The sequence below is a fragment of the Heterodontus francisci genome, chromosome 39 (genome assembly GCF_036365525.1).
Source record: "Heterodontus francisci isolate sHetFra1 chromosome 39, sHetFra1.hap1, whole genome shotgun sequence".
NCBI lineage: Eukaryota > Metazoa > Chordata > Chondrichthyes > Heterodontiformes > Heterodontidae > Heterodontus > Heterodontus francisci.
The window spans coordinates 40,619,777-40,636,391 of record NC_090409.1 but is presented as its reverse complement, the minus strand read 5'-3'; the positions used below and the strand labels follow the sequence as shown (position 1 = coordinate 40,636,391).

At 53.7% G+C, this 16,615-nt stretch overlaps 1 pseudogene; it reads right to left on the bottom strand.

Annotated features, from left to right (window-relative positions):
* Window positions 1–16,615, bottom strand: part of LOC137352895 (high affinity cGMP-specific 3',5'-cyclic phosphodiesterase 9A-like) — a 77,484-nt pseudogene that overhangs the window by 13,069 nt on the left and 47,800 nt on the right.

Genomic DNA, 16,615 nt, shown 5'->3' with positions numbered 1-16,615 from the left:
TCCGACAGTGCGGCACTCCCTCAGTACTGACCCTCCGACAGTGCGGCACTCCCTCAGTACTGACCCGACAGTGCAGCACTCCTTCAGTACTGACCCTCCGACAGTGCAGCACTCCCTCAGTACTGACCCTCCGACAGTGCAGCACTCCCTCAGCACTGACCCTCCGACAGTGCAGCGCTCCCTCAGTACTGACACTGGGAAGATCAGTCTTGGAATGTTGTTGCTCAACTTTCTGGAGTGGGGAACGCAAACCCATGATTTTCTGACTCAGAAGGGAGAGAGCCGACTACAGAGCCACGGCAGGTAGAAACCGTTTAACCATCGGGCAGGACGGTGAATTTATTGTTTTCTATCCTGGTGTCGGTTCCACTTGCTGAATATTGTGACAGTCTGTGAAAGGAACACTCCTTGTCTGTAATCACCCATCTCCCAGGCAATTGGAGTGTCAATCCTGTAGTTTTCGGGGCTCCCACATCCTGTATGATGGGAGAAGGGTGACCAAAACCCAGCGGACACGAGTATCCTGCTGCAGATTAACGCAGGATTTGGGGTGGGGTTTAACACGACAAAACAAACAGGAACTAAACTCACGTGTTATTGTATCCAGGATGATCCAGGTCGTGGCACACTGCGGACGTCATCAGGATTAAGATATCGGTCAAGGTGAACTTGTCCTGTGTGCGGAGAATAAAATGTCATTGCGTTTTCCCAGCAGGGTCCGTACTGAGGGAGTGCTGCACTGTCAGAGGGTCAGTACTGAGGGAGTGCCGCACTGTCGGAGGGTCAGTACTGAGGGAGTCCCGCACTGTCGGAGGGTCAGTACTGAGGGAGTGCTGCACTGTCAGAGGGTCAGTACTGAGGGAGTGCCGCACTGTCGGAGGGTCAGTACTGAGGGAGTGCTGCACTGTCGGAGGGTCAGTACTGAGGGAGTGCTGCACTGTCGGAGGGTCAGTACTGAGGGAGTGCCGTACTGTCGGAAGGTCAGTACTGAGGGAGTGCCTCACTGTGTCAGCCCTTCTCCTCCTGTGTCAGATATGGAAAGATTTCAGCAGGACGTGGACAGACAGAGTGAAATGGGCAGATTGATGGCAAATGCAGTTTAAGAATGACATTTAAGTGTAAAGTCATGCCTTGTATTAAGAAGCATGAGGAGTGGCAAATATGCACAAAATCATTGTTAAATACTTCAGGGGTTTGGCATCTTTGGAAGTGGATGGGTGCGCAGATTGAGACGGGGAGTGTATCCCCGGCTGTTGGGGGAAGCGAGGGAGGAGATAGCAAAGGGTCTGGCCATCGTTTTCCGGTCCTCTGATGTGATTGGGCACGTGGAGGGGGAGTGCGATGACTGCGATGCGTTTGGTGTAGCCTGTCTGGATTTTGGCGGGGCTGTCGACCGGGGTCCCGCATGGCAGGCCGTTTGGGAGGATGGGGGCGCAGGGGGTCCCAGGTGGGGTGACGGATTGGGTCCCGGGGTTGGCCCGGAGTCGGGGGGTGGGGGGGGCGGGTGATGATCGACGGGTGTTTATTTTCCCGGCAGGAGGGTCGTTTCCAGTGGGGTCCCGCAGGGCTCGGTGCCGGCCCCTGACTTTTTGCGGCCTCTGTCAATGATTTACACTTGAATGTAACGGGATGTGATTTAGAAGTTTGCAAACGAAACAAAAATTGGCCACGTGGTTGATGGAGGTTACGAAAGCTGTGGACTGCAGGAAGAGATCGATAGACTAGTCAGGCGGACAGAACAGTGGTAGACGGAGCTCAATCCGGAGAAGTGTGAGGCGATGCATTAGGGGAGGGATAAGAAGGCAAGAGATTCCACAATGAATGGTGGGCTCCTGAGAAATGGAGAGGAACACAGTGAGCTTGGAGTGCATGTCCACAGGTCCCTGAAGGTGGCTGGACAGGTAGATAAGGTGGTCAAGAATACATATGGGATCCCTGCCCTTATCGGACGAGGCACACAGTAAAGGAGCTGGGAAAATCTGATGGAATTGTCCGAAACACCAGCTGGCTTACTGCGTGCAGTTCTGGTCACCACACGATAGGAAAGATGTGATTGCACCAGAGAAGGTACAGAGGAGATTTACAAAGAAGTCGCCTGCACTGGAGAAGTCTCTCGGATTTCTCTGACTCGACGTTTTTTCAGGTTTCCAGCGTCTGCAGCAAACCGCTGAGTCAGTCCCCAGCTGGAGAAGTGCGTCCGATTCCAGTCGCCACACACTTCAGGACGGGTCTCGAGCCCTTGGAGAGGGTGCGGAGGGAGATTTACCGGAATGGTCCCGGGAATGAGGGACTTCAGTGAATGTGGAGAGACCGGGAGAAGCTGGGATTGTTCTCCTTAGAGCAGAGAAGGTTAAGGGGGGAGATTTAATCGAGGCGTTCAAAATCGTGTGGGGGGTTTCGATGGAGTAAATGAGGAGAAACTGTTCCCAGTGGCGGGAGGGTCGGTAACCGGAGGGACACAGATTGAGGATAATGGGTAAAAGAACCAGAGGGGGGGGAAGATGAGAATGTTTTTGACGCAGTGAGTTGTTGTGATCTGGAACGCGCTGCCTGAAAGGGCGGTGGAAGCAGATTCAATAGTAACTTTCAAAAGGGGGGAATTGGGGAAATACTGGAAGGGGAGAGATTTGCAGGGAGATGGGGGATAGAGCAGGGGGGAGAGTGGGGACGAATCGGATAGAACTTTCAAAGAGCTAGCACAGGGACGATGGGCCGAATGGACAGTGCTGTGTGGTTGTATGATGCAATGATCTATATGACACGGCAGATTGTCCCTCTGTCCGCCATCTCATGATCCAAACTCACCAAGAGATTGCACAAGTGAATCATTCTGTTCATCATCTGTGTTACACAGAAGCAGTGCCTGAAGTTGTGAAATGGGTTTTCTCGGTAATTCTGCTGGACGCACAGCTGCAAGAGAAGGAAAGAAAATACCAAGTCCACAGCATAGGAACAGGCCATTCGGCCCATCTGCTCCCGTCCTGGTGTTTCTGCCCCACACGAGCCTCCTCCCACCTCCCCCCCTCTCTCCATCTCACCCTATCACCATATCCTTCTATTCCTTTCTCCCTCATGTGTTTATCCAGCTTCCCCCTTAAATACATCGATACTATTCACCTCAACCACTCCCTGTGGGAGCGAGTTCCACATTCTCACCACTCTCCGGGGAAAGAGGTTTCTCCGGAATTCCCCACTGGATTTATTATTGACTGTCTGATATTGATGGCCCCGAGTTCTGGTCTCTCCCCCCACAAGTGGAAACATCTTCTCTACGTCTACCCGATCGAAACCCCCTTCATCATTTTAAAGACCTCAATCAGGTCACCCCTCAGCCTTCTCTGTCCTAGAGAAAAGACCCCCAGATTGTTCAGTCTACCCTGGTCGGTATCACAGCAAAAAGGTGTGAAGGAACTAATCAGGGACATTCCCTTTCTATCGAGCACTCAAACTGGAGTGACCCTGACAACTAGGAGATAAGCAATTCAACACATTATTGTTATTCACTGATCTACACGGGCTCCCGGTCCAACAACACCTCCAGTTTCAAATTCATATCCTTCTTAGCAAAACCCTCGCACTCCTCCCTATCTCTGTATCCTCCTCCAGCCCTCCCTATCTCTGTAACCTCCTCCAACCCCAACAACCCTCCCTATCTCTGTAACCTCCTCCAGCCCCAACAACCCTCCCTATCTCTGTAACCTCCTCCAACCCCAACAACCCTCCCTATCTCTGTAACCTCCTCCAACCCCAACAACCCTCCCTATCTCTGTAACCTCCTCCAGCCCCTACAACCCTCCCTATCTCTGTAACCTCCTCCAGCCCCGACAACCCTCCCTATCTCTGTAACTTCCTCCAGCCCCGACAACCCTCCCTATCTCTGTAACCTCCTCCAGCCCCTACAACCCTCCCTATCTCTGTAACCTCCTCCAACCCCAACAACCCTCCCTATCCCTGTAACCTCCTCCAGCCCCTACAACTCTCCCTATCTCTGTAACCTCCTCCAGCCCCTCCAACCCTCCCTATCTCTGTAACCTCATCCAGCCCCTACATCCCTCCCTATCTCTGTAACCTCCTCCAGCCCCTACAACCCTCCCTATCTCTGTAACCTCCTCCAGCCCCGACAACCCTCCCGATCTCTGTAACCTCCTCCAGCCCCGACAACCCTCCCTATCTCTGAAACCTCCTCCAGCCCCTACAACCCTCCCTATCTCTGTAACCTCCTCCAGTCCCTACAACCCTCCGAGATCTCCATGTGTTGGTCACTCTCTACCCAGACCCCATTCCATGTGTCGGTCACTCCCTATCCAGACCCCATTCCATGTGTCGGTCACTCCCTATCCAGACCCCATTCCATGTGTCGGTCACTCTCTATCCAGACCCCATTCCATGTGTCGGTCACTTTCTATCCAGACCCCATTCCATGTGTCGGTCACTCTCTACCCAGACCCCATTCCATGTGTCGGTCACTCCCTAACCAGACCCCATTCCATGTGTCGGTCACTCTCTATCCAGACCCCATTCCATGTGTCGGTCACTCCCTAACCAGACCCCATTCCATGTGTCGGTCACTCTCTATCCAGACCCCATTCCATGTGTCGGTCACTCCTTATCCAGACCCCATTCCACGTGTCGCTCACTCTCTATCCAGACCCCATTCCATGTGTCGGTCACTTTCTATCCAGACCCCATTCCATGTGTCGCTCACTCTCTATCCAGACCCCATTCCATGTGTCGGTCACTCTCTATCCAGACCCCATTCCATGTGTCGGTCACTCCTTATCCAGACCCCATTCCACGTGTCGCTCACTCTCTATCCAGACCCTATTCCATGTGTCGGTCACTTTCTATCCAGACCCCATTCCATGTGTCGGTCACTCCCTATCCAGACCCCATTCCATGTGTCGGTCACTCCCTATCCAGACCCCATTCCATGTGTCGGTCACTCCCTATGAAGATCCCATTCCATGTGTCGGTCACTCCCTATCCAGACCCCATTCCATGTGTCGGTCACTCTCTATCCAGACCCCATTCCATGTGTCGGTCACTCTCTATCCAGACCCCATTCCATGTGTTGGTCACTCTCTATCCAGACCCCATTCCATGTGTCGGTCACTTTCTATCCAGACCCCATTCCATGTGTCGGTCACTCTCTATCCAGACCCCATTCCATGTGTCGGTCACTCCCTACCCAAACCCCATTCCATGTGTAGGTCACTTTCTATCCAGACCCCATTCCACGTGTCGCTCACTCTCTATCCAGACCCCATTCCACGTGTCGGTCACTCTGTATACGGACCCCATTCCATGTGTCGGTCACTCTCTATCCAGACCCCATTCCACGTGTCGGTCACTCTGTATACGGACCCCATTCCATGTGTCGGTCACTCCCTATCCAGACCCCATTCCATGTGTCGGTCACTCTCTATCCAGACCCCATTCCATGTGTCGGTCACTCCCTATCCAGACCCCATTCCATGTGTCGGTCACTCTCTATCCAGACCCCATTCCATGTGTTGGTCACTCTCTATCCAGACCCCATTCCATGTGTTGGTCACTCTCTATCCAGACCCCATTCCATGTGTCGGTCACTCTCTATCCAGACCCCATTCCATGTGTCGGTCACTCCCTATCCAGACCCCATTCCATGTGTCGGTCACTCCCTATCCAGACCCCATTCCATGTGTCGGTCACTCCCTATCCAGACCCCATTCCATGTGTCGGTCACTCTCTATCCAGACCCCATTCCATGTGTCGGTCACTCTCTATCCAGACCCCATTCCATGTGTCGGTCACTCTCTATCCAGAACCCATTCCATGTGTCGGTCACTCCCTATCCAGACCCCATTCCATGTGTCGGTCACTCTCTATCCAGACCCCATTCCATGTGTTGGTCACTCTCTATCCAGACCCCATTCCATGTGTCGGTCACTCTCTACCCAGACCCCATTCCATGTGTCGATCACTCCCTATCCAGACCCCATTCCACGTGTCGGTCACTCCCTATCCAGACCCCATTCCACGTGTCGGTCACTCCCTATCCAGACCCCATTCCATGTGTCGGTCACTCCCTATCCAGACCCCATTCCATGTGTCGGTCACTCTCTATCCAGACCCCATTCCATGTGTCGGTCACTCACTATCCAGACCCCATTCCATGTGTCGGTCACTCTCTATCCAGACCCCATTCCAGGTGTCGGTCACTCTCTATCCAGACCCCATTCCACGTGTCGGTCACTCCCTATCAAGACCCCATTCCACGTGTCGGTCACTCTCTATCCAGACCCCATTCCATGTGTCGGTCACTCTCTATCCAGACCCCATTCCATGTGTCGGTCACTATCCAGACCCCATTCCATGTGTCGGTCACTCTCTATCCAGACCCCATTCCATGTGTCGGTCACTCTCTATCCAGACCCCATTCCATGTGTCGGTCACTCCCTATCCAGACCCCATTCCATGTGTCGGTCACTCTCTATCCCGACCCCATTCCATGTGTCGGTCGCTCTCTATCCTGACCCCATTCCATGTGTCGGTCACTCTCTATCCAGACCCCATTCCATGTGTCGGTCACTCTCTATCCAGACCCCATTCCATGTGTTGGTCACTCTCTACCCAGACCCCATTCCATGTGTCGGTCACTATCCAGACCCCATTCCACGTGTCGGTCACTCTCTATCCAGACCCCATTCCATGTGTCGGTCACTCTCTATCCAGACCCCATTCCATGTGTCGGTCACTCTCTATCCAGACCCCATTCCATGTGTCGGTCACTCCCTATCCAGACCTCATTCCATGTGTCGGTCACTCCCTATCCAGACCCCATTCCATGTGTCGGTCACTCTCTATCCAGACCCCATTCCAGGTGTCGGTCACTCTCTATCCAGACCCCATTCCATGTGTCGGTCACTCTCTATCCAGACCCCATTCCATGTGTCGGTCACTCCCTATCCAGACCCCATTCCATGTGTCGGTCACTCCCTATCCAGACCCCATTCCATGTGTCGGTCACTCTCTATCCAGACCCCATTCCAGGTGTCGGTCACTCTCTATCCAGACCCCATTCGTGTGTCGGTCACTCTCTATCCAGACCCCATTCCACATGACGGTCACTCTATCCAGACCCCATTCCACATGACGGTCACTCTCTATCCAGACCCCATTCCACATGTCGGTCACTTTCTATCCAGACCCCATTCCAGGTGTCGGTCACTCTCTATCCAGACCCCATTCGTGTGTCGGTCACTCTCTATCCAGAACCCATTCCATGTGTCGGTCACTCCCTATCCAGACCCCATTCCATGTGTCGGTCACTCTCTATCCAGACCCCATTCCATGTGTTGGTCACTCTCTATCCAGACCCCATTCCATGTGTCGGTCACTCTCTACCCAGACCCCATTCCATGTGTCGATCACTCCCTATCCAGACCCCATTCCACGTGTCGGTCACTCCCTATCCAGACCCCATTCCACGTGTCGGTCACTCCCTATCCAGACCCCATTCCATGTGTCGGTCACTCCCTATCCAGACCCCATTCCATGTGTCGGTCACTCTCTATCCAGACCCCATTCCATGTGTCGGTCACTCACTATCCAGACCCCATTCCATGTGTCGGTCACTCTCTATCCAGACCCCATTCCAGGTGTCGGTCACTCTCTATCCAGACCCCATTCCACGTGTCGGTCACTCCCTATCAAGACCCCATTCCACGTGTCGGTCACTCTCTATCCAGACCCCATTCCATGTGTCGGTCACTCTCTATCCAGACCCCATTCCATGTGTCGGTCACTATCCAGACCCCATTCCATGTGTCGGTCACTCTCTATCCAGACCCCATTCCATGTGTCGGTCACTCTCTATCCAGACCCCACTCCATGTGTCGGTCACTCTCTATCCTGACCCCATTCCATGTGTCGGTCACTCTCTATCCAGACCCCATTCCATGTGTCGGTCACTCTCTATCCAGACCCCATTCCATGTGTTGGTCACTCTCTACCCAGACCCCATTCCATGTGTCGGTCACTATCCAGACCCCATTCCACGTGTCGGTCACTCTCTATCCAGACCCCATTCCATGTGTCGGTCACTCTCTATCCAGACCCCATTCCATGTGTCGGTCACTCTCTATCCAGACCCCATTCCATGTGTCGGTCACTCTCTATCCAGACCCCATTCCATGTGTCGGTCACTCTCTATCCAGACCCCATTCCATGTGTCGGTCACTCCCTATCCAGACCTCATTCCATGTGTCGGTCACTCCCTATCCAGACCCCATTCCATGTGTCGGTCACTCTCTATCCAGACCCCATTCCAGGTGTCGGTCACTCTCTATCCAGACCCCATTCCATGTGTCGGTCACTCTCTATCCAGACCCCATTCCATGTGTCGGTCACTCCCTATCCAGACCCCATTCCATGTGTCGGTCACTCCCTATCCAGACCCCATTCCATGTGTCGGTCACTCTCTATCCAGACCCCATTCCAGGTGTCGGTCACTCTCTATCCAGACCCCATTCGTGTGTCGGTCACTCTCTATCCAGACCCCATTCCACATGACGGTCACTCTATCCAGACCCCATTCCACATGACGGTCACTCTCTATCCAGACCCCATTCCACATGTCGGTCACTTTCTATCCAGACCCCATTCCAGGTGTCGGTCACTCTCTATCCAGACCCCATTCGTGTGTCGGTCACTCTCTATCCAGACCCCATTCCATGTGTCGGTCACTCTCTGTCCAGACCCCATTCCACATGACGGTCACTCTCTATCCAGACCCCATTCCACGTGTCGGTCACTTTCTATCCAGACCCCATTCCACGTGTCGGTCACTTTCTATCCAGACCCCATTCCACGTGTCGGTCACTCTGTATACAGACCCCATTCCACGTGTCGGTCACTCTCTATCCAGACCCCATTCCATGTGTCGGTCAGTCCCAACCAGACACCATTCCGTGTTTCGGTCACTCCCTATCCAGACCCCATTCCACGTGTCGGTCACACTCTATCCAGACCCCATTCCATGTGTCGGTCACTCTCTATCCAGACCCCATTCCACGTGTCGGTCACTCTGTATACAGACCCCATTCCATGTGTCGGTCACTCTGTATACAGACCCCATTCCACGTGTCGGTCACTCTCTATCCAGACCCCATTCCATGTGTCGGTCACTATCCAGACCCCATTCCATGTGTCGGTCAGTCCCAACCAGACACCATTCCGTGTTTCGGTCACTCCCTATCAAGACCCCATTCCACGTGTCGGTCACTCTCTATCCAGACCCCATTCCATGTGTCGGTCACTCTCTATCCAGACCCCATTCCATGTGTTGGTCACGCTCTATCCAGACCCCATTCCAGGTGTCGGTCACTCTCTATCCAGACCCCATTCCATGTGTCGGTCACTCCCTATCCAGACCCCATTCCATGTGTCGGTCACTCCCTATCCAGACCCCATTCCACGTGTCGGTCACTCTCTATCCAGACCCCATTCCACGTGTCGGTCACTCCCTATCCAGACCCCATTCCATGTGTCGGTCACTCCCTATCCAGACCCCATTCCACGTGTTGGTCACGCTCTATCCAGACCCCATTCCATGTGTCGGTCACTCTCTATCCAGACCCCATTCCATGTGTCGGTCACTCCCTATCCAGACCCCATTCCATGTGTCGGTCACTCTCTATCCAGACCCCATTCCATGTGTCGGTCACTCTCTATCCCGATCCCATTCCATGTGTCGGTCGCTCTCTATCCCGACCCCATTCCATGTGTCGGTCGCTCTCTATCCTGACCCCATTCCATGTGTCGGTCACTATCCAGACCCCATTCCATGTGTCGGTCACTCCCTATCCAGACCCCATTCCATGTGTCGGTCACTCTCTATCCAGACCCCATTCCATGTGTCGGTCACTCTCTATCCCGACCCCATTCCATGTGTCGGTCACTCTCTATCCAGACCCCATTCCATGTGTCGGTCACTCTCTATCCAGACCCCATTCCATGTGTCGGTCACTCTGTATACAGACCCCATTCCATGTGTCGGTCACTATCCAGACCCCATTCCACGTGTCGGTCACTCTCTATCCAGACCCCATTCCATGTGTCGGTCACTCTCTATCCAGACCCCATTCCATGTGTCGGTCACTCTCTATCCAGACCCCATTCCATGTGTCGGTCACTCTCTATCCAGACCCCATTCCATGTGTCGGTCACTCTCTATCCAGACCCCATTCCATGTGTCGGTCACTCCCTATCCAGACCTCATTCCATGTGTCGGTCACTCTCTATCCAGCCCCCATTCCAGGTGTCGGTCACTCTCTATCCAGACCCCATTCCATGTGTCGGTCACTCTCTATCCAGACCCCATTCCATGTGTCGGTCACTCCCTATCCAGACCCCATTCCATGTGTCGGTCACTCTCTAACCAGACCCCATTCCATGTGTCGGTCACTCCCTATCCAGACCCCATTCCATGTGTCGGTCACTCTCTATCCAGACCCCATTCCAGGTGTCGGTCACTCTCTATCCAGACCCCATTCGTGTGTCGGTCACTCTCTATCCAGACCCCATTCCACATGACGGTCACTCTATCCAGACCCCATTCCACATGACGGTCACTCTCTATCCAGACCCCATTCCACATGTCGGTCACTTTCTATCCAGACCCCATTCCAGGTGTCGGTCACTCTCTATCCTGACCCCATTCCTGTGTCGGTCACTCTCTATCCAGACCCCATTCCATGTGTCGGTCACTCTCTGTCCAGACCCCATTCCACATGACGGTCACTCTCTATCCAGACCCCATTCCACGTGTCGGTCACTTTCTATCCAGACCCCATTCCACGTGTCGGTCACTTTCTATCCAGACCCCATTCCACGTGTCGGTCAGTCCCAACCAGACACCATTCCGTGTTTCGGTCACTCCCTATCAAGACCCCATTCCATGTGTCGGTCACTTTCTATCCAGACCCCATTCCACGTGTCGGTCACTCTGTATACAGACCCCATTCCACGTGTCGGTCACACTCTATCCAGACCCCATTCCACTTGTCGGTCACTCTCTATCCAGACCCCATTCCATGTGTCGGTCACTCTCTATCCAGACCCCATTCCATGTGTTGGTCACTCTGTATACAGACCCCATTCCACGTGTCGGTCACTCTCTATCCAGACCCCATTCCATGTGTCGGTCAGTCCCAACCAGACACCATTCCGTGTTTCGGTCACTCCCTATCAAGACCCCATTCCATGTGTCGGTCACTTTCTATCCAGACCCCATTCCACGTGTCGGTCACTCTGTATACAGACCCCATTCCACGTGTCGGTCACACTCTATCCAGACCCCATTCCACTTGTCGGTCACTCTCTATCCAGACCCCATTCCATGTGTCGGTCACTCTCTATCCAGACCCCATTCCATGTGTCGGTCAGTCGCAACCAGACACCATTCCGTGTTTCGGTCACTCCCTATCAAGACCCCATTCCACGTGTCGGTCACTCTCTATCCAGACCCCATTCCAGGTGTCGGTCACTCCCTATCCAGACCCCATTCCATGTGTCGGTCACTCTCTATCCAGACCCCATTCCATGTGTCGGTCACTCCCTATCAAGACCCCATTCCACGTGTCGGTCACTCTCTATCCAGACCCCATTCCAGGTGTCGGTCACTCTCTATCCAGACCCCATTCCATGTGTCGGTCACTCCCTATCAAGACCCCATTCCACGTGTCGGTCACTCTCTATCCAGACCCCATTCCAGGTGTCGGTCACTCTCTATCCAGACCCCATTCCATGTGTCGGTCACTCCCTATCAAGACCCCATTCCACGTGTCGGTCACTCTCTATCCAGACCCCATTCCATGTGTCGGTCACTCCCTATCAAGACCCCATTCCATGTGTCGGTCACTTTCTATCCAGACCCCATTCCACGTGTCGGTCACTCTGTATACAGACCCCATTCCATGTGTCGGTCACTATCCAGACCCCATTCCATGTGTCGGTCAGTCCCAACCAGACACCATTCCGTGTTTCGGTCACTCCCTATCAAGACCCCATTCCACGTGTCGGTCACTCTCTATCCAGACCCCATTCCAGGTGTCGGTCACTCTCTATCCAGACCCCATTCCATGTGTCGGTCACTCTCTATCCAGACCCCATTCCATGTGTCGGTCACTCTCTATCCAGACCCCATTCCATGTGTCGGTCACTCCCTATCCAGACCCCATTCCATGTGTCGGTCACTCTCTATCCAGACCCCATTCCATGTGTCGGTCACTCTCTAACCCGACCCCATTCCATGTGTCGGTCACTCTCTATCCAGACCCCATTCCATGTGTCGGTCACTCTCTATCCAGACCCCATTCCATGTGTTGGTCACTCTCTACCCAGACCCCATTCCATGTGTCGGTCACTATCCAGACCCCATTCCACGTGTCGGTCACTCTCTATCCAGACCCCATTCCATGTGTCGGTCACTCTCTATCCAGACCCCATTCCATGTGTCGGTCACTCTCTATCCAGACCCCATTCCATGTGTCGGTCACTCTCTATCCAGACCCCATTCCATGTGTCGGTCACTCTCTATCCAGACCCCATTCCATGTGTCGGTCACTCCCTATCCAGACCTCATTCCATGTGTCGGTCACTCCCTATCCAGACCCCATTCCATGTGTCGGTCACTCTCTATCCAGACCCCATTCCAGGTGTCGGTCACTCTCTATCCAGACCCCATTCCATGTGTCGGTCACTCTCTATCCAGACCCCATTCCATGTGTCGGTCACTCCCTATCCAGACCCCATTCCATGTGTCGGTCACTCCCTATCCAGACCCCATTCCATGTGTCGGTCACTCTCTATCCAGACCCCATTCCAGGTGTCGGTCACTCTCTATCCAGACCCCATTCGTGTGTCGGTCACTCTCTATCCAGACCCCATTCCACATGACGGTCACTCTATCCAGACCCCATTCCACATGACGGTCACTCTCTATCCAGACCCCATTCCACATGTCGGTCACTTTCTATCCAGACCCCATTCCAGGTGTCGGTCACTCTCTATCCAGACCCCATTCCTGTGTCGGTCACTCTCTATCCAGACCCCATTCCATGTGTCGGTCACTCTCTGTCCAGACCCCATTCCACATGACGGTCACTCTCTATCCAGACCCCATTCCACGTGTCGGTCACTTTCTATCCAGACCCCATTCCACGTGTCGGTCAGTCCCAACCAGACACCATTCCGTGTTTCGGTCACTCCCTATCAAGACCCCATTCCATGTGTCGGTCACTCTGTATACAGACCCCATTCCACGTGTCGGTCACTCTCTATCCAGACCCCATTCCATGTGTCGGTCAGTCCCAACCAGACACCATTCCGTGTTTCGGTCACTCCCTATCAAGACCCCATTCCATGTGTCGGTCACTTTCTATCCAGACCCCATTCCATGTGTCGGTCACTCTCTATCCAGACCCCATTCCATGTGTCGGTCACTCCCTATCCAGACCCCATTCCACGTGTCGGTCACACTCTATCCAGACCCCATTCCACTTGTCGGTCACACTCTATACAGACCCCATTCCATGTGTCGGTCAGTCGCAACCAGACACCATTCCGTGTTTCGGTCACTCCCTATCAAGACCCCATTCCACGTGTCGGTCACTCTCTATCCAGACCCCATTCCAGGTGTCGGTCACTCCCTATCCAGACCCCATTCCATGTGTCGGTCACTCTCTATCCAGACCCCATTCCATGTGTCGGTCACTCCCTATCAAGACCCCATTCCACGTGTCGGTCACTCTCTATCCAGACCCCATTCCAGGTGTCGGTCACTCTCTATCCAGACCCCATTCCATGTGTCGGTCACTCCCTATCAAGACCCCATTCCACGTGTCGGTCACTCTCTATCCAGACCCCATTCCAGGTGTCGGTCACTCTCTATCCAGACCCCATTCCATGTGTCGGTCACTCCCTATCAAGACCCCATTCCACGTGTCGGTCACTCTCTATCCAGACCCCATTCCACGTGTTGGTCACTCTCTATCCAGACCCCATTCCATGTGTTGGTCACTCTCTATCCAGACCCCACTCCATGTGTCGGTCACTCCCTATGAAGATCCCATTCCATGTGTCGGTCACTCCCTATCCAGACCCCATTCCACGTGTTGGTCACTCTCTATCCAGACCCCATTCCATGTGTCGGTCACTCTCTATCCAGACCCCATTCCATGTGTCGGTCACTCTCTATCCAGACCCCATTCCATGTGTTGGTCACTCTCTATCCAGACCCCACTCCATGTGTCGGTCACTCCCTATGAAGATCCCATTCCATGTGTCGGTCACTCCCTATCAAGACCCCATTCCACGTGTCGGTCACTCTCTATCCAGACCCCATTCCAGGTGTCGGTCACTCTCTATCCAGACCCCATTCCATGTGTCGGTCACTCCCTATCAAGACCCCATTCCACGTGTCGGTCACTCTCTATCCAGACCCCATTCCACGCGTCGGTCACTCTCTATCCAGACCCCATTCCATGTGTTGGTCACTCTCTCTCCAGACCCCATTCCATGTGTCGGTCACTCCCTATGAAGATCCCATTCCATGTGTCGGTCACTCCTATCAAGACCCCATTCCACGTGTCGGTCACTCTCTATCCAGACCCCATTCCAGGTGTCGGTCACTCTCTATCCAGACCCCATTCCATGTGTCGGTCACTGTCTATCCAGACCCCATTCCATGTGTCGGTCACTCTCTATCCAGACCCCATTCCACGTGTCGGTCACTCTCTATCCAGACCCCATTCCATGTGTCGGTCACTCTCTATCCAGACCCCATTCCATGTGTCGGTCACTCTCTATCCAGACCCCATTCCATGTGTCGGTCACTCCCTATGAAGATCCCATTCATAGTGTCGGTCACTCCCTATCAAGACCCCATTCCACGTGTCGGTCACTCTCTATCCAGACCCCATTTCACGTGTTGGTCACTCTCTATCCAGACCCCATTCCATGTGTTGGTCACTCTCTATCCAGACCCCATTCCATGTGTCGGTCACTCTCTATCCAGACCCCATTCCATGTGTCGGTCACTCCCTATCAAGACCCCATTCCATGTGTCGGTCACTCCCTATCAAGACCCCATTCCACGTGTCGGTCACTCTCTATCCAGACCCCATTCCACGTGTCGGTCACTCTCTATCCAGACCCCATTCCATGTGTCGGTCACTCTCTATCCAGACCCCATTCCATGTGTTGGTCACTCTCTATCCAGACCCCATTCCATGTGTCGGTCACTCCCTATCAAGACCCCATTCCAGGTGTCGGTCACTCTCTATCCAGACCCCATTCCATGTGTCGGTCACTCTCTATCCAGACCCCATTCCATGTGTCGGTCACTCACTATCCAGACCCCATTCGTGTGTCGGTCACTCTCTATCCAGACCCCATTCCATGTGTCGGTCACTCTCTGTCCAGACCCCATTCCACATGACGGTCACTCTCTATCAAGACCCCATTCCACGTGTCGGTCACTCACTATCCAGACCCCATTCGTGTGTCGGTCACTCTCTATCCAGACCCCATTCCATGTGTCGGTCACTCTCTGTCCAGACCCCATTCCACATGACGGTCACTCTCTATCCAGACCCCATTCCACGTGTCGGTCACTTTCTATCCAGACCCCATTCCACGTGTCGGTCACTTTCTATCCAGACCCCATTCCACGTGTCGGTCACTCTGTATACCGACCCCATTCCACGTGTCGGTCACTCTCTATCCAGACCCCATTCCATGTGTCGGTCAGTCCCAACCAGACACCATTCCGTGTTTCGGTCACTCTCTATCCAGACCCCATTCCATGTGTCGGTCACTCCCTATCAAGACCCCATTCCATGTGTCGGTCACTTTCTATCCAGACCCCATTCCACGTGTCGGTCACTCTCTATCCAGACCCCATTCCATGTGTCGGTCACTCCCTATCCAGACCCCATTCCACGTGTCGGTCACACTCTATACAGACCCCATTCCATGTGTCGGTCACTATCCAGACCCCATTCCATGTGTCGGTCAGTCCCAACCAGACACCATTCCGTGTTTCGGTCACTCCCTATCAAGACCCCATTCCACGTGTCGGTCACTCTCTATCCAGACCCCATTCCAGGTGTCGGTCACTCCCTATCCAGACCCCATTCCATGTGTCGGTCACTCTCTATCCAGACCCCATTCCATGTGTCGGTCACTCCCTATCAAGACCCCATTCCACGTGTCGGTCACTCTCTATCCAGACCCCATTCCAGGTGTCGGTCACTCTCTATCCAGACCCCATTCCATGTGTCGGTCACTCCCTATCAAGACCCCATTCCACGTGTCGGTCACTCTCTATCCAGACCCCATTCCAGGTGTCGGTCACTCTCTATCCAGACCCCATTCCATGTGTCGGTCACTCCCTATCAAGACCCCATTCCACGTGTCGGTCACTCTCTATCCAGACCCCATTCCACGTGTTGGTCACTCTCTATCCAGACCCCATTCCATGTGTTGGTCACTCTCTATCCAGACCCCACTCCATGTGTCGGTCACTCCCTATGAAGATCCCATTCCATGTGTCGGTCACTCCCTATCCAGA